The sequence below is a fragment of the Jatropha curcas genome, chromosome 3 (assembly GCF_041381405.1).
Source record: "Jatropha curcas cultivar XTBG-Jc1 chromosome 3, XTBG_Jcur_1.0, whole genome shotgun sequence".
In the NCBI taxonomy this organism is placed as follows: Eukaryota; Viridiplantae; Streptophyta; class Magnoliopsida; order Malpighiales; family Euphorbiaceae; genus Jatropha; species Jatropha curcas.
The window spans coordinates 15,738,124-15,751,770 of NC_143153.1; the positions used below are offsets into that span (position 1 = coordinate 15,738,124).

Genomic DNA, 13,647 nt, shown 5'->3' on the forward strand with positions numbered 1-13,647 from the left:
GCAAAAATATGATCCAATATGCAATTAAAACCGCTCTGATACCAAAATAAACATGTCACACCTTACCTTACTGTAAGATATGGCATGTCGCCCGTAATATACTTAATAAGCACTTAAGCCTTATAAATGCTTACTAAGTATACTACAAGGGACTTAATACTGTTGATTCATTCATTTATCTCTTATAGAAAAGTAGATTTAATTATTAAAAGTAAAACTCCTTTTGGTTCTTTCATCTGTTATCAACAAATGTTTTTTTTTTTTTCCGTAATTTACTAAACATATGAAACATAACTTCCATTAAACTCAATATGATTTCTTAAACATCAATTATATTAGCAAAAACATAAAATGGTTCCATAACCCATAAGCCCATGGATGGTTTAATTACATACTGAAATCCTTTTCACACCTTAGATACATAATAGAAATTCATACAATCATAATTTACATGTATCTGCTCAAATATACATAGATGTTCTGTTAATGTTTAATACATCATACATATTCCAAAAGAAGTCAAATATACAATAGCTACATCAGTAGCATACTATCTACATCAAACAAAAACGATCTTCTCCTAGTTCTTTTTCCTTGCCTTTTCCTGCGATAGCACAAAAGCAACTATCGCTAAGCATTTTGCTTAGTGGTGTACTATTATAAAATAAACACAAATTTATCAAATCAAATTCTTTATGTGAAATAATGAATCATAAGTCATAAACCCACCATGTTAAAGGAAATAAGAAAACAAAACAATACCATTTAAATCACGAATTCATAATGTAGTCTTTACAGCTTTTATAGAATCAATTCCGAGGGCCATCAGTGTCTAATGTGCACATCTAGACCTGCTATCTACAACCTCAATCTGTGATATGATTTCAACAGAAGAGGGAGCAATCTACAACCTCAACATGGAGGGAGAATTTCACATCAATCATATATCATCTAGCGATGATATCCATATTCAATCGATCGTAATATCAACTTCAACAAATGAAGTGATATTCAGGGTAATAACCATGTCTATATCGGCTGTAAGACTTTTAAACCATTCCATTCATGTAATAATATTAAAATCACTGTGGGCAACATTTCATTTCGCAAACACTACTAAAATCATTCAGTCATGGCCACCCCTCATACTACAGTTATCAATTGGCCAACATCCTCCTCTTTCAAGGTATAAGAATCATAAATTTCATTTACATATGTCATTAGGTCGTATGCTTTCAAAATAAGCTTTGTTCTTTAAAAACATATGAAAGCATTAATACTTTTTCTAGTTATGATTCATAAAGTAAATCCAATGAAAATATTTTGCAAAATCAAAATCATTTTGTTTAAATAAAAGTAGGAAAGGCATAGTACACTAACCTGAGCTAGAAGGCTCCCCTAGCCTTTTTCCTCTATCAACCACCCTCTCCTCAACTCCCTTTCTCTCAAAAGCTGTAGCATGAGATTAATACTCATATTAACTTCATACTACACAATATACACACATGCATTTCTATAGGAATGCAAATTAAGCATTAGAATGCTGTGTCATGCTTTTTCTTTCCTTTTTACTATGCTTGTCCAAGTGTCATATGACCTTAGTTTAAGCATGAAACACTTCATATCCAACACTTAACCACATCCTAGAAACCTACTACTAACAATTAAAACAATAGAAGTCAATGGCATGCTAAATTCATTCAATGTTTATGAAATGCAGAATTTCAGCATATGAGCAGCTTGCATTCCGTTGGCTATATCTTAATTTCCTCATATCCATTTGCCCTGAAATTTTTACAGCATGTTTCCAACATCTTAGAGTACTTCCCTGTAAAATTTCATAATTTTTAAAGCTCATTTGCATTTTCAAATGACATAATTATAGAATCTGAATTCCAGTTTTTCTCATGCTGAGCAGCCTGCATTGATTTAATTATAACTCCATTTCCTTTTATCCAATGGCCTTTCCCTTTTAACACGACCTACCCAACATCTCAGCCTATCTCCATATAAAATTTCATGAATTTTGAAGTTCATTTGCTTAGTCAAACAGGTCAATTACAGAAGCTGAAGTTCAGACAGCCCAACTGTAACAGGTCCAGCAATGATATGTTTGCTTAAGCATTCTCAACTCAATTCCAGCACAAATTCATGCAATTCAACTCTTCTATTACTTACATAACATCATAATATAAGATATATCAGAATCCCTAGGTCATGGCATATCAAATACAAACTCAAAATCATCCATCTTGGTGAATTATGCAAATTAGACTTTGAATTCATGCATAACTAGTTTCACTCATCTTAAATCACCTTAAACTCAAGTCTAATCACTTCATCTTCACCAAATCAGAATGAACAAGCAAGCACCTCACTTCAAAGTTCATGGAATTCAAAAATTAATCCATAGAAAAGAAGGAGGAAGTGAAGATAACTAACCTTTTCTTAAGAATTACTTGAAAATTCCTTGATTTTCACCTCCTTTTTGCTTGATTTGTAATCAAAACTCTTCTCCTCTCTTCTTGACCAACGTGAGCTGTAAAAATGGGTGGAAAATGGCATGGTTATCTCCACCTCTTCATAATAATATATACTAAACATTATTAAAAATTCCTTCCATGTCCTTTAAATGAAAATTGCACTATAATCCTCCCTTTTGTTTTCCCTTCATCCTTTGGCACTCTAATCTTTTTAATCACTTCCCTTTAGTCCTAGTAGGTATCAACCAAGTGTATTTAATATTTTAAACCCCACTTAAGAAAGGTCATACTGAAATTACCGGTTTTCGGGCTTTCCGGGTAAAATCGTACTTTCTTAAGAAGTCATTCCTCTTTAACTCATTTTTGATTTCCTTTAATCTTTCAAATTGATTTGTAATCACATTAATTACCATTTAATTGATATTCACATCCTCAATATCTAGTGTTTCCCATTATTCTAAGTTTTCCTTTCATTCGGATAACCGAATTCATCGAAAAAGCTAGAATAGCAGGAACTACAAAGTTGAGGATATTACAGTGTCTATACTTTACAGTGATTTTGTTGACCGCTCTACAATCAACACACATGCGCCATGTTCCATCCTTTTTAGGTACTAGAAGCACGGGAACAGCACACGGGCTCATGCTCTCTCTCACCAAACCTTTCTCCATAAGTTCATCAACTTGCCTTTGCAACTCCTTTATCTCCATTGGATTGCTTCTATAGGCAGGCCTATTTGGAATGGTGGATCCAGGAATGAAGTCAATTTGATGTTCTATTCCCCTTAAAGGTGGTAAACCACTAGGTAATTCAGTAGGAAAGACATTATCAAATTCCTGCAACATAGAAACAAACATGGAAGGCAAATTATCAAGGTTAATGTTAGTTTCAGCAAGTAAAATTTCCTTATATCTAAGGAGCAACACGAGCTTCTCTAATGCAATGGCACACTTAACCTCTCTAGCTCTTGCATAAAAAGTTTGTTTCTTTTTCTCCTCTCTTTCTTTTTCTCTCACATTTGGGCCATTAATTTGTTTTGTTATTTTTGAGGCCTCTTTTCCCTCATTCTTACTATCTTCTCTCTTTTGTTCTCTCAAGGCCGAAACCTCTTTCTCTCTCTCAAGTATCTTTCTTTGGTCTTCATAAACCTCTTGAGGTGATAAAGGTACAAGAACCACCTTTTTCCCCTTATGAATCAAAGAGTATCGATTATGGAATCCATCATGAAGTGCTCTTCTATCATATTGCCATGGTCTTCCCAACAATAAATGGCCAGCTTGCATAGGTACTATGTCACATAAAATCTCATCTTCATACCTTCCAATAGAAAATGGAAGAAGTACCTGTCTAGTCACCTTCACCTTCCCACAATCATTCAACCATTGCAACTTATAAGGCTTAGGATGCTTGAGACAAGTTAGGTTCAGTTTGTTTACCATGTTCACACTAGCGACATTAGTGCAACTACCCCCATCAATAATAAGAGTACACACCTTTCCACTAATCAAACATCTAGTGTGAAATATGTTCTCACGTTGCTCAAGGCTTTCTTCTTTAACATGCATATTCAAAGCACGTCTAGCAACCAAAGCTTCACCATGTTCAGGAAGTATTAAATTTTCTGAATCATCATCATTATCATCAATTAAATTAGGCATATCATCACAATCACTACATTCATATTCAGAACTAACATTCCCATCATCTTTAACAATCATAACCCTTTTATTAGGACATTGAGATGCATAATGCCCTTTCCCCAAACATTTAAAGCATTTAATTTCTCTAGAAGGGGTTGTAGAGTTAGAAGTACCTTTGTTGCTTTTAAATGGAGTTTGGACAGCTTCTTTACCTTTTGAAGTTGAATCTGTCCTTTGAGAATTAGAACCTCTAAATTCCTTCTTCTCACCTTCTTTAGGCCATTTAGATCCCCATGTGTTGCTGGAATACTTGTTGGTGGATCTCCCCTTTTTCTGTCTTTCAAGTTTCATGGCCATATCTACCATCTCCTCCAAGCTATCATACCTATACATCTCTAAAGCATCAGCAATGTCTTTATTTAGACCTCCAAGGAATCGTGACATGGTGATTTGCTCCTCTTCTTCAATCTTGGCTCTTGCCATGCAAATCTCCATCTCCTTGTAGTACTCTTCCACACTCATTCCTCCTTGCACCATTCTAGCTAATTTATTGTGTAAATCCCTAAAGTAATGAGTAGGGACAAATTTTTAGTGCATTAGCTCTTTCATGATCTCCCATGGTGGTACAGGTCGCATCCCTTTCCTCCTTCTTTTTAATAACAATTGTTCCCACCAAAACATAGCATAACCTTTGAATTCAACAGCAGCAAGATGGATTTCTTTTCTTGAGAATAGTTATGGCATTCAAAGATTTGTTCTACCTTTCTCTCCCATTCAAGGAATTCTTCAGCATTGTTGTTGCCTTTGAATTCTGGAATTCTCATCTTGATTGATCCCAAGTCTCCATCAATTTTATTGAAATTGGTTTCTGCAGTATCTTCATCATCATGAACCTGAAATCTAGTTTGTGGACGAGCTCTTGTTGTATTAGAGTTTTGTGAAGCTCTTATCTCTTGCAATTCCTCCTTCATGTCTAGGAAAAGATTATTGAAGGTTCTAAACTGTCCTTGAATTGCTTCCATGAAAACTTTCATTTGAGGATCGTTAATTGGACTTCCATCTCTAGATTTGCCTGAACTCATGGTTAGTATTCAAAGAGAAAACACTAAAAGATTTGAGTTATTGGTAATTCACTCCCTCACGTGTTTACACTCTTGAATCACTCCTTGCAATTCTTCCAATTGAACTTCAGAATCTTAGTTCAACCAACCAACTCAAAGTCACGTTTACAATCAAGGAATAAAAAACTTAACAATGAAAAGCAAGCACAAATTCTAGAAAGAAGACTCAAAACGAGATGGATAGTAGCACAAGAACATAAACAGTGCACTACTTTAATTATCAATTAGAGTGTAGTAAACAAGCAAACACACCCTAACAATGTAATAGAAGCAATAGGAAGCTCACACAAAAAATAAAGAAACTAGAATTTAAAAGACAATTACTGGATATAATGTATGAATTTAGTTTACTACAAAGCAAACCAAATATGGACCTAAATAATTCTACCCAAAACAAAGCGAGCAATCAAAGAAATCCAAAAGAAAACAATATTATTTTTTTTAATAGGGTCAGAACCGAGCACGGGTGTGCTAGATGGAGCACGGGCGTGCGTTGAAGGCCTAGTCCAACTAGTGGAAGTCAGGAACTAGCACGGGTGTGCTTGAGGTGAAGCACGGGCGTGCTTAATTAAATCCCTTTCCAAGGCAACCTAATTTAGGTAGGATTCTTAGATTTGACAAGGATTGTAGTAGATTTGCTTAATCTCAAAAGATATGGTCAACTAATCCTTATTATCTTATCCACAAGTAGTTAAGATTAGGTTTTATCACAAGATTATAGTGGATAAACTAAATCCCATAAAATATGGTCAAATCCCTTAAGATTAGGCACAATCCCACAAAATATGGTCAAATCTTCTAAGGATTAGGAATAATCCCACAAAATAAGGCAAAATCCCTTTGAATTAGGATCAAATCCCTTGGATTCAGGAACAAAAACAAGATCCACACCAACAATTTTAATGGTGGACGAAAATTTTTTTCTATACTCTTTTTTTTTTTTTTTTTTAGTCAACAAGATCTAAGATCTAAACTTCTAGAATTGAAACAAGAACGAAATTACTAAATTTAATTGAAGCAAAAACGAATTGAAACTAAACAAAAGAAAACAAACACAAAAGAAACAAGATGAAGAAGAAAACAAACACAAAAACAAGATGAATAAGAAAACAAATAAACACAAACCCTAGAACTAAGATAAATAAGAATTTACCTTAATCTTTGACTCTGATACCAAACTGACGCAGAACCCTATGAAAATATATTCCATGAACTCTATGACAAGTTTTGGAAGAGATCAAAGATCTAGAATAAACTCCCCTCTATGGCACCCAAAGCTTAAAGAAGCAAGAACACCAATAATAGAGTAAAAGAATAAGATAAACACCACAAAGAATTGATAAGTTCACCTTGATTCTTGATGCAATTAGAAGAATGCAATCTCACACCCTCTAAAAACATGAACACGCCAAAGGCATGAAAGAAGAAGATCTCTCTTTGATTAATTGATTGAATAATTATTGTCTGCATAATTACAAAATAACAAGCTATTTATACTAATCTAAGAGGTCCAGATCCTTAAAGGATTTAGAGTTAGCTAAGGAGTAGGATTTAGCAAATCTAAACCAACTAAGGATAAGACTAACAAAATCATAACAACTTAAGGATTTGGATATCTAGTCCAAATCCACTAAAGATTGACTAAATCTAAACAAAATAAGGCTAAGTAATCAAGGGTGGCCGAAATATTGGAGGTCCAACCCATTAACAAAGCAAAAACTCAAAATAAGCTAACTAACTTAATGAGAGGCAGAGACAAGCACGGTCTTGGGTGTGCTATTTGGCACGGGCGTGCTTCAATGTAGGAGTTCCCTCGTGAGAGGCAGAGGCAAGCATGGTCTGGGGTGTGCTATTTGGCACGGCCGTGCTTCAAGGTAGTTGTTTTCCTCAGCAAGTCAGACGAGGGCACGGCCTGGGTGTGCCACCTTGCACGGGCGTGCTAACTAATTCAGGTTCCCACTCAACATGTGCTTCTATTAATGTGAGAAACTTAGGTGTTCCTTCAAGTTCTTCATAGCACTTGTTGAAAGCAAGGTCATGGAGCTCTTGTGTGACTTATTCTTGAATGTGTAAGGACATGGTTGCTCCATACTTCTTTGCACAACTCCTTGTAATTGGTCCACTAGGAAGTGCTAATGGATTGCCATTGTTGTGGCCCTTGGTCCAAAACTTTGATTTGGCTCTGATACCAAATGACGCGGAACCGGGATCGAAAAATCAAAGAATGAGATGTAAGTTCGCCTCTATGGCACCCCACGTTTATAAGGAAACGGAAACACCAATAATCGAGATTAAACGCTCTATGGCACCCCACGTTTATAAGGAAACGGTAACACCAATAATCGAGATTAAACGCTCTATGGCACCCCACGTTTATGATGAAACGGTAACACCAATAATCGAGCAAAGAACAAGATAAACGCCACAAACGAGTTGATAAGTTTACCTTAATTCTTGATGCAATTAGAGGATAGCAAATTCTCACAATCACTCTAATTAAGAAGAACATGCAAGAGCATGAACAATTCTGCCTTTGATTCAAATTATGCCAAAAATCCCGTTTTACATCTTAAGGAGGTTATTTATATGCCTTAAACAAACATAACCCTAAAGAAGAGCATCTAACTAGGCTGCCCTAGGGCCAAAACACATGGGCTTAACTCTAAAACACAAAATAAAGTCATTTCCAGCCCAAAACAAACAACTTGATATTGGGCAGATTGCATGCATCATAAAACCAACCCAAAACAACTTAAATAAACACTATGAGCTCATATCCCTTACATATTAATTAGACCAAAACAAGCAACAAGGGATAAGAACACATCCAAGCCCACATCCCTTACATATTAGCATGGTTAGGGTGTGCTACACCAACAGCACATGTCTCCAACATTGTAAGAAGCCTAGGTGTGCCTTCAAGTTCCACACAACACTTGTTAAATGCCACATCATGAAGCTCTTGTGTAATTTGGGCTTGAACATATAAGGATATGGCTGCCCCATATCTCTTTGCTTGACTTCTTGTAATTGGCCCACTTGGAAACACTAATGGATCTCCCATGTTGTTCTCCTTGCTCCTTTGAGCTCCATGGTTGAGTGATGGCTGATCCATATCAAGTTCTGACTTGTTCATGGAAGGACATGATTTTCTGGTGAAAAAGGTGACAGTTGACGTCTCCTGGAAACATGATTCGCGCTCACGAATTTAATGTCGCACTCGCGATCTTTACTTATGATCTTTCTGCCTCTTCTGGAGTGCTTTTCGCGCTCGCGCAGTTGAATGTCGCGCTCGCGATATTTGCTTGTAAACTTTCTGACTCTCTGGAGTGCTTCTCGCGCTCACGCATTTGAATGTCGCGCTCTCGACTTGTGTTTTGAAGCCTTCTGAGTCTTCTGGTATATAGGTTGCGCTCATGATTTTAGGTAGCGCTCACGATTTTGTTAGTTCTTCTTTTCCAACGCGACCTCATTCGCGTTGCGAATTCTGCTAGGCAGATTCTTCCATACTTAGTCAACTTTTTGGTCCTCTTTTTCTATCAAAGCAAGCCCTTTTCATTCCTTTGCTCAAATTGTATTCCTACAATCACTTTAAAACAAAAACAACACGAGCAAACGTAAAGTGTATAAAAATATCATGCAATCATGCAAATTATATGAAAATAACATAACAAAATTGCCTACTTTGCGAGGCTATCAAAAACCCTCCTCGAAACTACAACCCTTAGGTTTAGCCTGGCCTTTCGCTCAATGGGGGATAGGACCTTTTCCTACAGCAATAGGGCAAAGAAAATTCATGGTAGTTATAATTGATCACTTCTCCAAGCGGGTAGAAGCCAAGGCCCTCAACTCCATTACCCCAGCTCGAGTTATTAGTTTCTTTAGGAACAATATGATATTCAGGTATGGCGTGCCCCCATAAGATTGTCATTGATAATGGAAAGCAATTTGACTCAAGAGCCTTCAAATCTTTTTGTGAAGACTGGCACATTGCACTTCATTTTACCTTGATAGCTCACCCGCAAACTCTTGGCCTTACCAAAGTCACCAATAGAACCATCCTACAAGGCTTAAAGAAGAGGTAGGACAAAGAGAAAGCTAACTATGCAGACGAACTAAATAGCATGCTATGGGCTTACAGAACCACACCTCAGCAAGCAACAAAGCAAAATGGTACCTACAGCAATATGTACACCCAATAAAAGGACAAGAGCATATAAGGAGCTCGGCAATAACGAGAGACTTAGGATCAGCCTAGACCTAGCAAAGGAGCTTAGAGAGGATGTTGTAGCCCGAGCTGAAGCATACAGACAAAGGGTGAGAAGATACTTCAATAGACAAGTTCAAAGCAAGTAGTTTAGAGAAGGAGATAGAGTATGGCAAAAGGCAGAGATAGCCAAAGGCTCGGCAGGCCTGAGCAAATTAGGACAAAATTGGGAGGGCCCCTATAAAGTGTTAAAATGATTAGGCTCAAGCACATATAAGCTTAGGAAGATTGAGGGGACTGAGCTACCCTAAACATGGAATGCAGACAACCTAAAGAAGGCATATTGTATCTCCACCCAATAAAATGTAAAGTAACTTTATATTTGAATAATAAAGAGACCTCAAGTTTTTTCACTTAATGTATCATGCTTTACAAAGTTGAGAGAGGCATGATGCATTAAGTTTTTCCTGAAGGATCTTACTTAGAAATTTTTTTCAGCATTCACTTTTAGTTTGCTTATTTGACCTAAGCGGTCCTTTAACTAAGTCCATCGGTTCAGACATCCATAGCTTACCTGTTTGACCTAAGTGGTCCTTTAACTAAGTTCATCCGTTCGGACATACACAGCTCGCCTATTTGACCTAAGTGGTCTTTGAACTTAGTCCATCAATTCAGATATACGTAGTTTGCCTGTTTGACCTAAGTGGTCCCTTAACTAAGTCCATCAGTTCGGACACATATAGTTCGCCAATTTGACCTAAGCGGTCCTTGAACTAAATCCATCAGTTCAGACATACGCAGTTTGCCTATTTGACCTAAGTGGTCCCTTAATTAAGTCCATCAGTTTGAACATGCATAGTTTGCCAATTTGACCTAAGCAGTCCTTTAACTAAGTCCATCAGTTTGGACATACATAGCTCGCCTATTTATAGCTCGCCTATTTGACCTAAGCGGTCCTTTAACAAAGTCCATCAGTTTGGACATACATAGCTCGCCAATTTGACCTATGCGGTCTATTAACTAAATCTATAAGCTCAGATATGTATTAATTTACTGGTTCGAGAAACTAAATGTATATCATGACAAAAAAAGAATGCTATCTTGAATACTTAGAAGGAAAATATACAACACTTGAACAAAAAATAAGAACATTTTCATTAAAACAAAATAGGGTTACAAAAAGTCCTTACAATAAACTAAGTACAAGGGTCGACCTATTCCCCCCCCCCCCCCCCCGAGGGTGAACCCATACTAGCATACCCCTTTGTAGAAATAGCATGTATATCTCAAGACACTTCATTCCCCTCTAGCTAAGAAGGCAAGTCCTCCACACTTAGACCCTGTGGCAAAGCATCGCCTCTAGTCTCTTCAGCACCCCTGTCTTCTTCATCTTCCTCAACCTCATCAGGGTAAATCTTGTTCACCCAACTCCAATCTGCTTCAGGATTTTGAGTCTTCAACTCGGATAAGATGTTCACCCTCAAGCATGTTTTTACCAAATCCTCCACTATAGTTACTTCCTGATCTTGAAGACCCTTCAACTCCTCCTCCATCGCCTTCACCTTGCTCTCAAGGTCTTTATTCTTGGCCAGCAAATCCCAATTTTCCTTCTTTAACTTTTCAAGATAGGCATCATGAGCATTAATATCTGCTTTGTGCCAAGCTTCCTGCTCCCTCATAGCAACTTCAGCACTCTTTAGCGCAACCTCCATCTCATTTTTCTTTACTTCCATCTCTATATAACCTCCCTTCAACTTAGTTATCCGAGTGAAGTTCATATTATTAGCATGTAGAGTTTGGAACCGACACTAGTTGATTAAATCTTTCATCGCCACATCATCCATATGATCAAAGAGTAAACATCCACAGGAAAAAGACAATGGTGAGCCATCTCTCGGCTAGGTCCGTCCTCTTGGAGACTGCAATTCACCCTATAATTATTCATGAAGTAACCTCGGACTTCCAGAGCTTCGCCAACTCTGGGAGAATAGGAGTAGGGACAGGAATAGGCACTTCCCTTTGCCTCTTTCATCTAGGTTCAGTTGTAGGACTCAAAGAGGCATGTTCGAAGCGGGAAGCCCGCAAATCAGTTTCAGCCTTGGTCGATTGATGATCCAGTGCCACAAAGGGTACTTCTTTCCTCGAACCCTCAACCACAGCCTTTCTCTTCATTGCCTTGATCACTTTTGCCATCTTAGAACTCTTTGATTTCTTAGGACCCATTTCTGCATAAAGACAAGAAGGAAAAATTAAAAAATGTCAGTGTAAGGCACCAATGTATAAAGCGAATAAGGACAAAATTTACCAGGAGGAGAAGAAGGGGTGGGCCTCATAGGTCCACTAGGAGAACAGGTCGAATAACCCTTGGCTATCACCAGCCTCAGGTTAACATATCCTAGTCCCCTAGCTTTTATCAACTCCACACAAATTCAATCACAATAGGTAGGCGAGGCAGGAAGATGGGGAAGTAGATCTTCAGACCACCAGTTTAGCACTCCGAACCCTCCCAGACGTTGAATAATAAAAAATTTTGATTTCTAATTCTTTAAAGAGAAAATTTTAGACCTCTTAGCAAACACATTACAGTTGTTCCTCGCCTGAAGAAAATAATGGTTTTTGTTAGGGCGAACAAAGAAGTGGTAAAGTTCCCAAACTACCCGAGCTATCAAATTATGTCCATCTTGGCGAGCCAGCATCACTAAGCCGCACAAGAACCTTAATCCATTAGGGTTAACTGGCTAATAGTGATATTATAATCATTAAAAAATGACCTTAGAGGTTCTAACAAGGGAAACCGAACCCCAGATTGGAAACTCTCCTCATATGTCATAATAGAATCCTCATCCAACGGCTCGATTACCCTCATATTCTCTGAAGGTCTAATTTAGTTTGCACTCTAGCGTAATACGATACATAAAACATATGTCCAACAGCTCACCCTTGTCAATATTAGAGGGAACATCAGCAATACTAACGTTCTCTTTCCTGCCTTTGGCCTTGCCCACCCTCATGTCCATATCTTCAGTATTCTCATCACCGGACTGGTCAAGTGATACTTAAACATCCTCATCGCCAGAAGAACCCATAATCCCACCAACAAAAATGAAAAAGAAGAAAGAGACAAGCGCAGAAATATAAAAACTCACTTGGAGAAATTAGAGAGAGAGAGTTCTAAAGAGAGATGCTCTAATGATTAGGAAATGAGAAATAAGGCAAATGAGATAAGGAAGGAGCCTAATATAGGTAAGGCGAGGCACTGAAAAGTCACCTCATTAAATGAAGCAACTCTTCAAGTGCCCCTCAGACCAACGCTTCGTTCTCCTCAAAATGAAGCTGTCATTTTCTGATAGTCTTTACAAAGCAACACAACAAAAGCTTGCTAATATATATATATATATATATATATATATATATATATATATAATAATTAAACAATAAGAATACATAAACACTACATTTGGAGATAAATGACCAAATAACTAGTGCGAGACTACTGTTAACATACAACAGTAAAATATATTAAATAATAACACTAGATTCCTAATAAACTCTAACTAACAGATAATATAGGATTCTTAATCCTTATCCTCACACGATTATCTCGGATCTGGTATATATGCTTCAAATTCACTCCAAAGAGGGGTTAATTTTCACAATTTACTATACCTAAAATTCTAAGAACTCAACACTTTTGATAAGTGAAACAGAGAAAAAAATAAAAAGAATGTTGTATTAAATCATTTGCAGCAAAGTTATTGGTTTTTTTATTTTTTTTTTTTTTACTAAAATGCGTGAATTTTTAAGAGCCATGTGAGTGTTGTCAAATGAAAACTTTTTGTCTTCAATAATTCCTTTTGTAAGGGTGAGTTTAACAAAATAAGCAATAAAGGGTCTATAGATGATATAACATCCTCTGATAGACAAAGAAGAGAATAAGTATATTAGTGCAGTGAGAGGAGCTTTTCAAACATAGATAGATACTATAATAATAAAAAAGAAAAAGGAAAAAAACCTAGGGGATGTAAGTATGGATCAGCTTTTTTTGTATGTAAATATGTGATGTCATTTCCATCTGGTTAGTGGTATAGATCATATAGTATGTTTAGATTCACAATAAAAATTCAAATCAAATGATTAGGTAGATTTTTATCTCCTAGAATTGAGCATTATGGATGCATAGTAGATTTTTGCAGTC

The 13,647-nt window shown here is 36.9% G+C and overlaps 1 long non-coding RNA gene across 1 annotated transcript; it reads right to left on the reverse strand.

Annotated features, from left to right (window-relative positions):
• Positions 1-375: 375 nt before the first annotated feature.
• Positions 376-2,552, reverse strand: LOC149497622 (uncharacterized). Its single transcript, XR_016320229.1, has 3 exons — positions 2,443-2,552; positions 1,381-1,452; positions 376-604 (listed from the first exon to the last, which is right to left on the reverse strand). It is a non-coding gene; the product is annotated as an uncharacterized LOC149497622 (long non-coding RNA).
• Between the last annotated feature and the right edge of the window lie 11,095 nt (positions 2,553-13,647).